Source organism: Pongo pygmaeus, chromosome 19 (assembly GCF_028885625.2).
Source record: "Pongo pygmaeus isolate AG05252 chromosome 19, NHGRI_mPonPyg2-v2.0_pri, whole genome shotgun sequence".
NCBI lineage: Eukaryota > Metazoa > Chordata > Mammalia > Primates > Hominidae > Pongo > Pongo pygmaeus.
In genome coordinates, this window is record NC_072392.2 from 75,835,694 (window position 1) to 75,852,765 (window position 17,072).

The following is a 17,072-nucleotide window of genomic DNA, read 5'->3' on the forward strand; positions in this document are numbered from 1 at the left end:
ATTTATAATAGCCAAAAGTGAAAACAACACACATATCAATGGATTGGCTAATGGATACAAAATGTAGTGTGTATAGATATATATACACACAATGGAATACTACTCAGCAACAAAAAGCCATGAATAGTTTCTATACATTCACACCACATCTCAAAACCATTAAAAGACTATGCTGGTTGAGCGCGGTGGCTCACGCCTGTAATCCCAGCACTTTGGGAGGCTGAGGCAGGCAGATCACTTGAGGTCAGGAGTTCGAGACCAGCCTGGCCAACATGGTGAAACCCCATCTCTAAAAAAATACAAAAATTAGCCGGGCATGGTGGTGTGCACCTGTAATCACAGCTGCTTGAAGGCTGAGGCAGGAGAATAGCTTGAACCTAGCAGGGCAGAGATTGCAGGGAGGTGGAGATTGCAGTGATCTAAGAATGTGCCATTGCACTCCAGCCTGGGGAACAGAGCGAGACTCTGCCTCATTAATAATAATAGTAACAATAAAATAAAAGCACTATACTAAGTGAAAAAAATAAGACACAAATAACTGCATATGATTCCGCTTAAGATGTTCTACTGGCCAGTTGCCGTGGCTTCACGTCTGTAATCCCAACACTTTGGGAGGCTGAGGCAGGAGGATCCCTTGAGCCCAGGAGTTTGAGACCAGCCTGGGCAACATAGGGAGACCCTGTCTCTATTAAAAAAAAAAAAAAAAAGTGTTCTACTAGAATAAATCTAGAAAGGGCAAAACTAGTGACAGAAAGCAGATCAGTGGTTGCCAGGGGCTGAGGTGCGGTAAGAGATTAAACGGGAAGGAGCACAAGGGAACTTTCCTGGGATGATGAAATGTCCTAGACTTCGGTAGTGGTGATGGTTACATGATTATACACTTTTATGAAAACTCACTGAACTATATAAAGTGGGTGGATTTATTGTATGTAAATTTTTATCTTAATAAAGCTGACTTAAGAAAAAAATAAGTCTTGGTCAGGCCAGTATTTTCTAGACATTTGCTATTAAAAATCTGCAGGCAATTCCACCTTTTTTTTTTAACTCAAGTGAATTCGGAATGAATAAGTATAATAATATAATCAAAAGTGGTTCATTAACTGTAACAAATGTTACATGTATACTAATATAAGATGTTATTAATAGGGGAAACTGGATGTGGATTTATAGGAACTCCCTGTACTAGCTTTACAATTTTTTTTTTTTTTTTTGAGACACAGTCTCGCTCTGTCGCCCAGGCTGGAGTGTAATGATGCAATCTCGGCTCACTGCAACCTCCACCTTCTGGGCTCAAGCGATTCTCCTGCCTCAGCCTCCTAAGTAGCTGGGATTACAGGCACATGCCACCACGCCGAGCTAATTTTTGTATTTTTAGTAGAGACAGAGTTTCACCATGTTGCCTAGGCTGGTCTTGAACTCCTGACCTCAGGTGATCCACCCGCCTGGGCCTCCCAAAGTGCTGGGATTACAGGCGTGAGCCACCGCGCCCAGCCTACAATTTTTAAAATAAATCTAAAACTATTCTAGGGCAGGTGTGATGGCTCATGCCTGAAATTCCAACGCTTTTGGAGGCTAAGGCAGGTGGATCTCTTGGGCCCAGTTGTTTGAGACCAGCCTGGACAACATGGTGAGATCCCATCTCTACAAAAAAAATACAAAAATTAGTTGGGCATGGTGGCGTGTGCTTCTAGTCCCAGTTACCAGGGAGGCTGAGGTGAGAAGACAGATGGAGCCTGCACGATCAAGGCTGCAGGAGCAAGCTGTGACTGCGCCATTGCACTCCAGCCTGGGTGACAGAGTGAGACACTGTTTCAAACAAACCAAAAACAAACAAACTATTCTTTCTTTTTTTCTTTCTTAAAAAACAAACAAACTATTCTAAAAAATAGAGTTTATTTTTTAAAAAGATTAATCATTGGAAATACGAACCACTTTATTTACGTGTCACATCTCTACAGGAAAAGAAAGCTATAAAAATGTAGAAATCTTTCCCCAGAAAACTGGATCTCAATTTGCTGCAAAGGCTAAAACTAGAATGTAGTCTGTCACTAGGTGGAAATGGGAAAACATTACTGAAATTGTATGGCAATAAAAAATTTAAGGAACGGCCGGGCGCGGTGGCTCACGCCTGCAATCCCAGCACTTTGGGAGGCCGAGGCAGGCAGATCACAAGGTCAGGAGATCGAGACCATCCTGGGTAACGCAGTGAAACCCCGTCTCTACTAAAAATACAAAAACTTAGCCGGGCATGGTGGCAGGCGCCTGTAGTCCCAGCTACTCAGGAGGCTGAGGCAGGAGAATGGTGTGAACCCAGGAGGCAGAGCTTGCAGTAAGCCGAGATGGCACCACTGAACTCCAGCCTGGGCGACAAAGCAAGACTCTGTCTCAAAAAAAAAAAAAAAAAAATTTAAGGAACAAGTTCTTAAACTTAGACAGACTGAGATCAGAATACAAAAGTTCCAAACTATTAAATTTTTTCATCTACATAAGGTGTCCCTTTGCAGAAATAGCTTGTCTTAGGGGCAAATTCAGCGTCTTTGATAGTTTCTCTTGAATAATAATTTTATTAACCAGCAAGGCTAAGTAAGGCTTTGGAGGCAGATGGCACTACAGTTTTTTATTTTATTTATTTGTATTTATTATTTTTATTTATTTTTTGTATTTATTATTATTATTATTATTTTGAGACGGAATCTCACTCTGCTGGGATTACAGACGTGAGCCACCGTGCCCAGCCTATTTAAAAAAATTTTTTTTGAGATGGAGTCTCACTCTGTTGCCAGGCTGGAGTGCACTGGTGCAATAACAGCTCACTGCAACCTCTGCCCCAACTAATTTTTGTATTTTTAGTAGAGACAGGGTTTCACCATGTTGGCCAGGCTGGTCTCGAACTCCTAACCTCAGGTAATCCACCCACCTTGGCCTCCCAAAGTGCTAGGATTACAGGCGTGAGCCACCGGGCCTGGCCTATATATATATGTATATATATATATATATTTTTTTTTTTGAGAAGGAGTCTCACTCTGTCACCCAGGCTGGAGTGCAGTGGTGCTATCTCAGCTCACTGCAATCTCCACCTCCTGGGTTCAAGCGATTCTCTTGCCTCCACCACCCCCCCCTTCGAGTAGCTGGGACTACGCCCGCCACCATGCCCGGTTAATTTCTGTATTTTTAGTAGAGGTGGGGTTTCACCATGTTGGCCAGGATGGTCTCGATCTCCTGACCTCATGATTCACCTGCCTCGGCCTCCCAAAGTGCTGAGATTACAGGCATGAGCTACCACGCCTGGCCCCTGGCCTAGATTTTTAAACAGTCCATCCTATTCCTTTTTTGATTCATAATGTAATTGAAACCTGAATGATAGGGGTGAACCTATTCCTGCAAAGAGCTCTAGTAACACACCTTTGGGTCATTCTGGTGATCACCAATTTCATCAACATTCCAATTAAAATAAATTCTGTGACTAGGTACACAGCCTGATCTCTCAGTTAGGATCTATAAAGCACATCTCTAATTTATACCCTCCAACTTCTCTGAGGTATTTTCATCTGTCATTAGTTTGAGCTTCTGGGCACTACACACAGAAAGAACCTTCCTAACAGGAACCTGTGGCTCTGAATTCTAATTTAAAATAAAATTATAACATTAGTATTTCCTAGTGTTGCTTAATTAAGAGAATCAGATCAGCTGGGTGCAGTAGCTCACACCTGTAATCCCAGCACTTTGGGAGGCCGAGGCGAGTGGATCACCTGAGGACGGGGGTTCGAGACCAGCCTGACCAACATGCAGAAACCCCGTCTCTACTAAAAATACAAAATTAGCCGGGCGTGGTGGCGCATGCCTGTAATCCCAGCTACTCGGGAGGCTGAAGCAGGAGAATCGCTTGGACCCAAGAGGCAAAGGTTGCAATGAGCTGAGATCGCACCATTGCACTCCAGTCTGAGCAACAAGAATGAAATTCTGTCTCAAAAAAAAAAAATTAGATCATATGCACAGGAGGTAATGGTAACAAAAATCTAAACAGGATTAGTTTTTTTTTTTTTTTGAGATGGAGTCTCGCTCTGTCGCCCGGGCTGGAGTGCAGTGGCGCGATCTTGGCTCACTGCAAGCTCCACCCCCCAGGTTCACGCCATTCTCCTGCCTCAGCCTCCCGAGTAGCTGGGATCACAGGCGCCCACCACCATGCCCGGCTAATTTTTTGTATTTTTAGTAGAGACGGGGTTTCACCATAAACAGGATTAGTTTTTATGAGACCCAAAGGAAAATGCTGGCTCACAGGATTTATAACTCTGGTTTAATTTTATTTCATTTTATTTTGTTTTTTGAGAAAGGGTCCCACTCTGCCGACCAGGCATGATCATAGCTCACCACAGCCTCGACCTCCCAGGCTCAAGGGATCCTTTGGCCCCAGCCTCCCTAGTAGCTGGGACTACAGGCACATGCCACCACGCCTGGCTAATTTTTTACATTTTCAGTGGAGACAAGATCTTTTTTTTTTTGAAATGGAGTCTTGCTCTGTTGCCAGGCTGGAGTGCAGTGGTGCAATCTCAGCTCACTGCAACCTCCACCTCCCAGGTTCAAGCGAGTCTCCTGTCTCAACCTTCCGAGTAGCTGGGACTACAGGTGCCCACCACCACGCCCAGCTAATTTTTGTATTTCAGTAGAGACGAGTTTCACCATATTGGCCAGGATGATCTCGATCTCTTGACCTTGTGATCCACCCGCTTCGGCCTCCCAAAGTGCTGGGATTACAGGCGTGAGCCGCTGCACCCAGCCTACAAGATCTTGCTATGTTTCCCAGGCTGGCCTTGAACTCCTGACTTGAAGTAATCCCCCTTCCTCAGCCTCCCAAAGGGTTGAGATTACAGACATGAGCCACCGTGCCCAGCGAGAATGCTGACTTGGAAGAGTAAAAGCAATCTCCTAACAGGCCAGAGCCCTATCTTGACTGGTCTGTACTGTGTCAGCCCAAAGTTTAATACTGTACTGTATTTAGTGCCTGCTCATATCATCCAATAAAAATAAGACTTTTTAGTTTATTTTGAATCAAATTATTAGGGTAGGTGAGTTAGAGAATAAAACACACTAAAGGTACTGAATGAACCCCAACTACCCATTAAGTAACTCATGACTTTAGGGTGTAGTGTACTCAAGTCCCAACTGATGATTGACTGATAGACTAAGGAGTAGGAAAGAATCCAACATGTACACAGTTTGGACATAAAACAAAACAAAGAAAAAGCTGGGGACTTTCCAGAATGGAGAAGCACAATTTTTCTTTTTTTAACCTTTAACCCTTCCCCTCAATACCAACCTATCTCATTATCTTCACTTTTCTCCACACATTGTTTTCTCTTTTCTCTTTAGTTTATTCTATGTAGAAATGGAATTAGTGTGTTTTTAGTGTTGCTACCTCAAATCTTTTCTGGGACGCTACTAGTGAACAAAATAGAAATAGTGAACAAAGTGGAAACTTTTTTTGAGACAGGGTCTCCCTTTGTCGCCCAGGCTAGAGTACAGTGGCGCCATCTCAGCTCACTGCAACCTCCGCCTCCCAGGTTCAAGGGATTCTCGTTCCTCAGCCTCCCAAGTAGCTGGGATGACAGGCGTGGGATGCCCACGCCCGGCTAATTGTAGAAACGGGGTTTCACCGTGTTGGACAGGCTGGTCCCAAACTCCTGGCTTCAAGTGATCAATCCCTCCACCTCCTCCCAAAGTGTTGGGATCACAGGCGTGAGCCACAACGTGGGGGGCCCAAAGTGAAACTTTTTAAACTTAATCTAAGACCAGAAAAAGATATACTTAATGACATGAATTGTTACATGTTTCATATAAACAGCAAATCAAAGGGAAGGAACTGTTGCCTATAGAGTAATGAAGCCAGGTTTCAGATCCTAGGAATTAAAAATAGACAAAATTAATATTTTGAATCGGTTTCTTATTTTGTTTTGAGACAGGGTCTTGCTCTGTTGTGCAGGCTGGAATGCAGTGGCTTGATCTCGGCTCACTGCAACCTCTGCCTCCTGGGCTCAAGCAATCCTCCCTACTCAGCCTCCTGAGTAGTTGGGACTACAGGCCCACACCACCAGGCCTGGCTAATTTTTGTAACGTTTTTGTAGAGACAGAGTTTTGCCATGTTGCCCAGGCTGGTCTTACACTCCTGAACTCAAGTGATCCGCCCACCTCGGCCTCCCAAAGTACTGGGATTACAGGCGTGAGCCACAGTGTCCAGACTTAAATTGGTTGTTTGAAGGTATAATTCAAAGGCAAATATATAAGAAACAAGCCCGACCACATTTTTCTCACCTTTCCCTTCTCCCAAATGTCTTCTTGGGAGTAAAATTTCATTTTTAGTTCCAGCCTCCTTATTCTAGTGCTGTCTCTCTTTTTTTTTTTTTTCCCCCGAAATGGAGTCTCGCTCTTTCGCACCCAGGCTGGAGTGCAGTGGCACAATCTCAGCTCACTGCAACCTCCCACTCCCAAGTTCAAGCGATTCTCCCACCTCTGTCTCCCAAGAGCTAGGATTATAGGTGTCCGCCACCACGCCTGGCTAATTTTTTGTATTTTTAGTAGAGATGGGGTTTCACCATATTGGCCAGGCTGGTTTTGAACTCCCCGACCTCAGGTGATCCAACAGCCTCAGGCTCCCAAAGTGCTGGGCTTATAGGTGTGAGCCATCAAGCCTGGCCCCTAGTGCTGTTTCAAAGGGCACTAATGTAACCATCATAATGAAGAAGTCATTTACACTTTAAGGAATTTTAAGCTGGGCCTTAGCATCAAGTTCCACGATTAGCATACAAGTACTCTGCCAGTTACTGACAATACTAGCATCCGGATCACCTGACTCCCAGTGCCAGAAATTTCCCCACTATTTATTCCACAAATATATGTTGAGCACCTACTATTATACTTAATAGTAGTATCTACTATGTGTTACCGTTTTAGGTGTTTGGGGTACATCAGTGAATAAAACATATATCCCTGCCTTTGGAGTTGATTCATTATGTTTGTGACACACAACAATAAGCATAAACCTTGACAATGATAGCATTATTACAGTTTTATAGATAGTCCTTTCTCCTATTATGTATGTGCATTTTTAAGTACTTCTCTCTCCCTTTTTTTTTTCTTTTTTGAGATGGAGTCTTGCTTGTCACCCATGCTGCAGTGCAGTGGTGCAATGTCGGCTCACTGCAACCTCCACCTCCCGGGTTCAAGCGATTCTCGTGCCTCAGCCCCCTGAATAGCTGGGATTACAGGCACCCACCACCACACCCAGCTAATTCTTGTATTTTTCTAGAGAAGGAGTTTCGCCATGTTGCCCAGGCTGCTCTCGGACTCTTGACCTCAAGTGATCTGCCTGCCTTGGCCTCCCAAAGTGCTGGGATTACAAGCCTGAGCCACTGTGCCAGGCCTCCATTTTTTTTTTTTTTTTTTTTTTTTTTTGAGACAGAATCTCACTCTGTTGCCCAGGCTGGTGTGCAGTGGCACAATCTCGGCTCACTGCAACCTCCACCTCCTGGTTCAAGCGATTCTAATGCCTCAGCCCTCCCGAGTAGCTGGGACTACAGGCATGTGCCATCACACCTGGTTAATTTTTGTATTTTTAGTAGAGATGGAGTTTCGCCATGTTGCCCAGGCTGGTCTCAAACTCCTGGGCTCAAGTGACCGGTCCACCTCAGCCTCCCAAAAGTGCTGGGATTACAGGCATGAGCCACCGTGCCAGGCTTTTTTTTTTTTTTTTTCTTGAGACAGGGTCTCAGGTGCTGTCACCCAGATGGAGTGCAGTGGCAGGATCAGAGCTCATTGCAACCTTGACCTCCCAGTCTCAAGCAATACTCCTGTTTCAGCCTCCCAAGCAGCTGGGACTATAGGAGAAGGCCACCACATCTGGCTAGTTTTTTTTTTTGTAGAGATGAGGTCTCGCTATTGCTGCCTGAGCTGGTCCCAAACTCCTGGGCTCAAGCTATTCTCCTGCCTGGGCCTCCCGAATGCTGGGATTTCAGATGTGAGCCACCGAGCCCAGTCTAAAGTACTTATCTCCTAACACATACTCTCTCCTGTGTAAGTAATCTCTTTTATCAGTGGCATATCTGGGGATTCCAAGACTTAAAATAGACAAGCTTTCACAGAAACCTCTAATAGGGTTAGCACCTTCTCAGGCTGGAAACCTCCTTCAATATCAGTTTCCTAAATTTAAAAAACACTGGGTGTGGGAATTTTTCTATTCAGCGGCAGCATGGCAGCAAACGTGGAGAAGGAGACCCACGTTTTCAATGCCATCCTTGCACACACCTAATTGTTAGTCTACCTGAGCTCCTTTGCCTTCATCCTCCCCTGCCAAGCGTCAGGTTCCTATCGGCCTGGGCTACATCACATACAACCCTATATTTCACCCTCCATATTCCTTCACATTCCACGGGGGGCACTAACATCCTTCAGGTATCCCTTCCCTTCCCTGCTCAAGAAACAATTCCTCAGTAGTCACTTTTTATTGAAATAAAAGTTTGTCCCACATTTCCTAACAGGCATGTCTCAAATACAACACCTTGTCTTTGCTTCAAGGCACTTTTATTTATATCATTTGATCCTCGGGAGAATGGTGGGGGTGAGCGATCATTGGCGTGAGACCAAAAGTCTGGAGTGAAGCAGATCCTTGCTCAGGGCCAGGCCTGGGCTGAGGCGACCGAGGCACCCAGGACGCACGTGAGGAGGCGCTCACTGCACTTGCGCGACCCTGAGTCAGTACTCCTTTACACTTTGTGCCTCGGGAGCCTTACTCACCTCACCCTAGTCTCGGCCTTGTTTTTACTGCTACCCCTCCTCAACATCCCCGAAAACCATCGCAAGATCAGCCCCGGTCTCTAGCCCTCCCCAAGCACAGCTCCAGGTCCCCAGAGTCCACCTCGCTAAAGGCCCCCGCAGGTGCCACCGCCCACCCCGCGCCCTTTGAGCGCTGGGGCTCCCGCCCACCGGCCCACCCCGCCGTCCAACAGGATTCCCTGTCCCCGAGCCCGCCCCCGCCGCTCCTCCTCCCGGGCACACAGCCCTCGTAGCCCCAGACGCTGTCCTCGCCTGGGGCTCCCTCGCCCCGTCGCCCCCATTCCCCCAGCCCTCGGAATGAGGAGGGGCGCCTGCTACCCCCGGCCAGGCAGGCAGTGTGTCCCTCGAATTCCTTCCAATTTCCTGATCCCTCCGCCTCTCCCTCCCTCAGGCCCAGGGCGGCGAGGGGAGGAGGCCCGGCCCCACCGCCCGGCCCAGGCTTGTTTACTCACTCACCCTCCATCCTGAGCCGCAGGGACCCGCTGCTAGGACGCATGCGCGCCGCGGCCCCACCCCTGCGCTGTGCCCCGCCCCGCGCCTGCTGTCGGCGCGTGCGCATTGACCAACCCGTGCAGCGGGTCCGTGCAGCGCTGACGGACTACTGTCATTTGCCGCCAAAACCCCGCACTCAGGAGTCCTGGCGGGTGCAGCTGCTCAGACGGCTTCCAAAGCGGCGCTGGCAGGGGAGGGGAAGGGCTCTGGGGAAACCTTCGCAGAGCCACTAATATCTTCCTGAAGACCCTATTCAGCGGATGCGCCATCCCCACGCGCTGGTGACAAGCCACATCTCACTTCAGCGTTTGAAGCCAACCCAGATCACCTTCATACCGATGCTTCACCCCTACCAGTTCCCCAGACACCGGTCTATGGGTTCTAAGCCCTTTATTTATGTCTGATCTCCCTATTTCTGTCCACAGTTTTCTAGTCACTTAGAATCAAAATTATAGCCTTGTATCGAAATAAATCCCCACAAGACACCTGCTAGTTACAAAGGGAAAAAATAGCAACTTTACAGATAAGAATCTGGCAGACACCACCTTAACCAAGTGATCAAAGTTAGCATCACTAGTGATATGAGGTATTGTTTTCTTCTTCTTTTTTTGCCAGGGGGCGAGGCTGGACGGAGTCTCGCTTTGTTACTTACACAGGCTGGAGTGCAGTCGCGATCTCGGCTCACTGCAACCTTTGCCTCCCGGGCTCAAGCAATTCTCCCGCCTCAGCCTCCCAAGTAGCCAGGAATACAGGTTCGTGCCACCATGCCCGGCTAATTTTTGTATTTTTAGTAGAGATGGGGTTTCACCGTATTGGCCAGGCTGCTGTCAAACTCCTGACCTCAGGTGATCTGCCTACCTCGGCCTCCCAAAGTGCTGAGATTACCGGCATGAGCCACCACGCCCGGCCTCCCTCTTCTTTTTAAGGAGACAGGGTCTTGCTGTGTTGCCCAGGCTGGTCTTGAACTCCAGGGTTCAAGCCATCCTCCCACCTTGATTTCCCAAAGTGCTGGGATTACAGGCATGAGCCACTGCCCCCGGCTGAGAGGTATTCTTACCAGGTCCCTCTCAACATGATGCAATGAGAAGCGCACAAAATCACTTCTGTGATATTCTTGACAAACACGCATAATCTGATTTTGTGTGTGTGTTGTTTGTTTTGAAACAGTTTCACTCTTGTTGCCTAGGCCGGAGTGCGATGGTGCAATCTTAGCTCACTGCAACCTCTGCCTCCTGGGTTCAAGCGATTCTCCTGTCTCAGCCTCCCAAGTAGCTGGATTTACAGGCATGCACTACTACACCTGGCAAATTTTGTATTTTTAGTAGAGATGGGGTTCACCATGTTGTCCAGGCTGGTCTCGAACTGCTGACTCAGGTGATCCACCCACCTCTGCCTCCCAGTGCTGGGATTACAGGCATGAGCCACCATGCCCAGCCTGCATAAGCTGAATTTAATTATGAGGAAACATCAGACAAATCCAAAATGAGAGACAATCTACAAAATAATGGCCAGTATCTTCAATTGTCAAGATCATGAAAGACAAGGGGTGAGAAACCATCTCAGATTGGGAGACTGAGGAGATATGACAACTAAATGTAATGTGTGATCCTGGCTTGAATCCTGGTCCAGAAAAAGAACACCAATGGGATAATTTGATGAAATTAGAATAAAATCGCTAGATTAGTTAATAGTATTTTATCAATCTTATTCCTGGTTTTAATCATTGTAATTAAGGAAGTTTGATGGACATATAGGAACTCTACCATATTTGCAACTCTAGTAAATCTGAAATTATTTCAAAATATAAATTTTTAAAATTAAAAATTAAAATGCAAAATAATAACATCTTGATTTTGATTTTGTCTCAAAGTGTATAATTAGAAAAGCTTATAATGTTCATTTTTTCAAGTAATCTTCATAACAACTGTATGAAGTACGTAGGGCAACTTCAGTTTACACATCAGGTTATTCTGGCATAAAGGAATTAAAAGACTTGCCTTACACAGATGAATAATTCTGTCAGGTCTTAAACTCAGGTCGCTGGATTTAGTGTTCTTTTCCTTATATAAAAACTTTGACTTTGCTGTTTTTCCCTTGCCCCTATCCGTTTAACTACCAAATCAAGGAAAATATTCCAACCAGATTTAGTGTTCTTTTCCTTATATAAAAACTTTGACTTTGCTGTTTTTCCCTTGCCCCTATCCGTTTAACTACCAAATCAAGGAAAATATTCCAACCAGATTTAGTGTTCTTTTCCTTATATAAAAACTTTGACTTTGCTGTTTTTCCCTTGCCCCATCTGTTTAACTACCAAATCAAGGAAAATATTCCTTTATACAGGCATTCCTTTCTGTTCCCGCTGCCTTCTAGATAAGTGGTTCTCAAACTTGGCTCACACTTGGGGAGCTTGGGGAGCTTCTTTTTGAGATGGAGTTTCACTCTTGTTGCCCAGGCTGGAGTGCAATGGCGTGATCTCAGCTTACCGCACGCAACCTCTCTCTCCCAGGTTGAAGCGATTCTCCTGCCTCAGCCTTCCTGAGTAGCTGGGATTATAGGCATGTGCCACCACGCCTGGCTAATTTTGTATTTTTAGTAGAGACGAGGTTCTCCGTGTTGGTCAGGCTGGTCTTGAACTCCCGACCTCAAGTGATCCGCCCGCCTTGGCCTCCCAAAGTGCTGGCATTATAGGCGTGAGCCACCGTGCCCTGCCAAGGAGTTTTAATAACTACTGATGCCCATCTCCCACACCCAAAAGTCTGATTAATTGATCTAGGGTATGGCCTGAGCTTCAAGAGTTTTTAAAGCATCCAGGTGATTACAATGTGTGGTGAAGTTTGAGAGCCACTGCACAACATTAATAATTTTTGGGAGAAAGACTGTGGCTTTAGCTAGGGAGAGCTGTCCAGAAGATCTGAATGTCAGGAGAGAGACTAGTGAGAGATTTGGAAACCATCAACATATTGATGGTAACTGAAGCCACATAAGTGGACAACACTGCCTTAGGAGAAGATGCCAAATAACAAGAGAGTAGATACAAAGACATTTTGACATAACAAAGTATGGTTACAGAAATATTTTCAGGTGGAAAGGAAGTTGAAGGGATTTATACCAAAGCTGTAGATCAGAATCTGATCTACAGCCTAACCTAAGTTCCCTCTCTTCATTAAACCTTCTAGCCCTCCTGGATTTCCCAGCCCCTCAACTTCAGTATCATTTTACGCTCACTACTACACTGTATATCTCTTTCACCTCCACCATGATAGGACTACACACAGGGCTTAGTAACCCTCATTCACTGAAGGATTACAAAAATAACTTTCAGCCAGGCTCAGTGGCTCACACCTGTAATCCCAGCACTTTGGGAGAATGAGGCAGGTAGATTGCTTGAGTTCAGGAATTTGAGACCAGCCTGGGCAACACGGTGAAACCCCGTCTCTACAAAAAACACAAAAAAATTAGCCAGGCATGGTGGTGTGGGCCTGTAGTCCCAACTACTCGGAGGCTGAGGTGGGAAAATCGCCTGAGCCTGAGAAGTCAATACTGCAGTGAACCGTGATTGCACCACTGCACTCCAGCTTGGGCAACAGAATGAGAACCTGTCTCAATAATAATAACAATAATAATAAAAACAACTTTCCACACCACCAATAAGCGTGAGGTTCTTGGAGGAAAATTTGTTTGCCAGTTGCTTCCTCCTTATTGTGATGGGAGAGTTTTTCCTGAGACCAGACCCTTTCTTAGCTGACATTTCCTGAGACATTATCAGCCAAACTTTAGCTAGCTCTTCTTCTACAATTCTTTTTCTTTTGCAACCCTTCAGGTCTTTGTCCTGTAAATTCGTAGAAAAACTGCTGGCAAGTGGTCAGCAACCGGACCTTTGAAAAACAGTACAATCACCCCTGCCCCACTCCTCCCAGCCCCACCCCCAGGCAGTTAATGGGAGAAGGGAATAACTGTGTCACTCCTGGCTTCCAGTTGCTCATCTTGCTTTAAATTGGAGGTCTCTGGGGCTGAAAGAAACTGGACAAAGTGTGCTGAGTAGCCTAATAGGGCTGGTTCTTTTTCTGAAAGTTCCCTATTGCAGAAAAATAAAATTATGTGTTTAATTTTTGAAACCTGATGCCTGATTTGCCTTGGCAGCTACTCTCCTGGGCTTGGCCCAGAGTCCAGCAACCCTAGTATACTGATTAATACCAGCTCAATTTGCTCCCTGGAGAAGAACAGCATTATTTACTTGACTATTTTCTTAAATCCTTTTTAATTTGCTTATATTTTAGCATAATCTTCTTGGCTTTAACATGCTGTATCTTTGACCACTGGCCCCAGCGAAGCCTTAGGGAAGACCGCTCTGCTCTGTACACTCACATCCCCATCACAAAGCAAGATTGTGTTCAAGCCCATGATTAGAAATGACATGTCACGTGTTCTAGTCCTTCTGGGACGGGCGAGTTCTAAGTGTACTTTCATCCCCTGCTGGTCCTCAGGCCACTGGTAGAAAGGGAAGGAGATGATGCTTCTCAGAATTCAAACAGAGCTCTCTGCACTAGTATTCCTGCCTTCCAACCTGAGCCCCCTTCGGATGGTGACCCCTTGGCCTGTTGCGCCCCTCCTTTGTAATGCCCAGAGATATCAAATAGCAATTTTCAGAGGGGACACAGCAGACTGAGGAAAGGCTGGGCCACAGACAGTCCCTGACAGGGAAGTGTAAACACAGCTGTGGAGATGGGAGCAAACCATCCTCCCTCCCCTCAGTTCCCACCCAGAAGCAGGGAAAGGCCACCCTGCCATGAAGAAACAAACAAGAAAACAAAGCAAAGCACAACCCAAAAGCTGCACGAAGGTCACCAGAAACTGGGGCTGCTGCCCAGGACTTGGTGGGGCCCGTTGAAGTGCCAGACCCCTCCCTGAACACTTAGAGGTGAAGGCAGCTCCAAAGCAGTTGAGGTCTGGACATTACAGAGCCTGGAAACAGGGCTCAATTTTTGAAGCCTCTCCACTCCCGGACACTTTGTCCTCTGATCGCAAAATCCTAGCTGTCTGTCTTACGTACTTAGCTCCTGACCCCTAGTTGCTTAGGGATCATAATAATGAATTCAATTCAGCAAGTAAGAACAGGCCCACAATAAACCCTTGTCCATGGCTGTTATAAGTTTAAACTCTGAGCCTCCAAACCAAAATATCAGAAAGGGCTTCCATAGTCTTTGTTAATTACAAAATAAATAATTCCAGCAGGAAGGGACTTTCTCTTTTGGGCACTCATTTGGGTGGAAGTCATGCCTTGATTTGCACATACCCTCAAGGCTCCAACCCCACAGCTAGGGTGGTGCTGCTGGTTCTTGCTCTCAGCACAGTTAATGCAGGGTCTTGATCCCTAAGGACACGCCTTTGGCACAGCCCTGCCGGGAAGTAGCTCTGATCGGGTGGACAGCTAATGAGCTGTGCTTCCTTTCTGGCCATTAGGGTCCTCAACTGTGAAAATGAAATGGCAGAACAAGAGAAAACAATAACAGCTTTCAAATACTGAGTACTTACTATGTACCTGACACTGTCCTGAGAGCTTTATATTTGATTTCATATGAATCAGGAATATTCTTTTTTTTTTTTTTTTTTTTTTTTTTTGAGGCGGAGTCTCGCTCTGTCGCCCAGGCTTGAGTGCAATGGTGGGATCTTGGCTCACTGCAAGCTCCGCCTCCTGGGTTCACCCCATTCTCCTGCCCCAACCTCCCGAGTAGCTGGGACTACAGGCGCCTGCCATCATGCCCGGCTAATTTTTTTTTTTATTTTTAGTAGAGACGGGGTTTCACCATGTTAGCCAGGATGGTCTCGATCTCCTGACCTCATGATCCGCCCGCCTCGGCCTCCCAAAGTGCTGGGATTACAGGTGTGAACCACTGTGCCCGGCTGAATCAGGAATATTCTTATCCCCACTTTACAGCTGAGGAAACTAGGGTTTAGAGAGATTCTATAACCTGCCCCAGGTCATCCAGCTAGTAAGTGGTATGGCCAGGATTTGGGCTGAGTTATTCTGACCCAACCAATCAATGCTCTGAACCACCCCACTATACCGCCTCCCTTCTCTGAGGTCTTCTAGCTCTGACATCATGATTCTGGATTTTCTCCATTGCTTTCTGCTCTCACCAGTGGTGCCAGAAAGAGAACGTGTTTGGGACTCTAGTCTGCAAGTCCAGAGGAAAACAGCTCCTGAAAGTTAAGGGGCTCCTTACTTCCTCTGTACTGGAGATGCCAATCAAAGCTGGACGCTTGACAGACCCCCATAACAACAGGGAACATACAGCCTGTGTGGAAGACAAACAAATCCTAGCCAGACAGGAAAAGGGAGTTTCCCTTGGTTCTGTGACTTCCCCTTCTCTCTTCCCTATCAGCAGGGTCCCACACTGCTGATGCTGTGGCCTTTTGAACCCTTCTGTGGCTAGGATGAAACACCAGGCTACAGAGACACTTTGGGAGCAAGAGAAGTGGCCATTGTATTCACAGTACACACATCTACAAATTATATCCATGATACTGTATGTAAAGGAGCAAAAATAAATCACATTTACTTATGCATTTAACAAGTTGCTTTTAGCATTTATATTATCACTAGACATTGCGCTGGGTAGGAATCCAATGTAATCCTGGCAAAATGCCTGGGAGTCAGGTATTATCCACATTTTACAGAGAAGAACACTGAGGCTCAGGGAAATTGACAACATTCTCCATGGCCCTAGGCGGGTAAGGAGAGCTGGAATTCAAATCCAGACTAGGTCTGTCTGACTCCAAAATCTATATTTGTTTCAATAAAAAGAGTGTTGTATAGTAAAAAGAGCAAAATTATGAAACTGTAAAGATCCCAGAATATCTTGGAAATATAATTGTCATAACTATATGTGTTACACATTATGATAGTAACTTCCATTTATTGCATGCTTAGCAGTCAGTGCCAGGCATTGGGCCAAATGCTTTACATAGTTCATCTGTACCTCTCAGCGAGATACACGATAGCGATCCCATTTTGCAGATAAGATGACAAGCTCAGAGGAGTTAAGTAACTTGCACAAAGTCTTTTTTTCTTTTAGACGAAGTCTTGCTGTGTTGCCCAAGCTGGAGTGTAGTGGTGCGATCTTGGCTCACTGCCAACTCTATCTCCCGGGTTCAAGCAATTCTCCTGCCTCAGCCTCCCAAGTAGCTGGGATTACAGGTGTGTGCCACTGCACCTGGCTAATTTTTTGTATTTTTAGTAGAGACGGGGTTTTACCACGTTGGCCAGGCTGGTCTTGAACTCCTCACCTCAGGTAATCCGCCTGGCTTAGCCTCCCAAAGTGCTGGGATTACAGGTGTGAGCCACCACATCCGGTCGCACAAAGTCTGATACAGCCAAATAAGTGATGGAGCTGGGATGCAAACCCAGGTCTACTTGACTCCAAAGTGTGTGCTCTTAAGCACTAAGGCAGTAATAAGAATAATGTAGTATTAACTATGGGCCAAGTTGTGCTTTGAGTGCTTTATACCTTGTAACTTACAGATATCATTATCACCCCCATTTTACAGATGAGGAAAAGATTGTCTTTTATAACATTACTTATGCTCACATTACAGACATCACACGCATGTGTTAAACACCCGTGTGTTACTAGTGTCATGTTTGCTTAACGTATGTTGGATCCTTGCTTATGATCTAGAAAATAATGTATTTTTTTCATTGTCCATCTAATGTGTTAAAGTGTCTTGCAGGAAAGAATGTGAAAAGGTACTGTCTA

The 17,072-nt window shown here is 45.9% G+C and overlaps 1 protein-coding gene across 3 annotated transcripts in view; it reads right to left on the reverse strand.

The window, feature by feature from the left end:
* The window catches only part of EZH1 (enhancer of zeste 1 polycomb repressive complex 2 subunit), a 48,815-nt gene extending 39,467 nt beyond the window's left edge, over nt 1-9,348 (reverse strand). For 2 of the 3 annotated variants that reach the window (XM_063656659.1, XM_054457650.2), the window contains exon 1: nt 9,280-9,332. The gene's annotated coding sequence lies outside the window, so the exon portion shown is untranslated. Of the gene's footprint in view, nt 1-9,279 lie in introns of all 3 variants that reach the window. The other variant, XM_054457649.2, reaches the window with a different exon arrangement.
* Between the last annotated feature and the right edge of the window lie 7,724 nt (nt 9,349-17,072).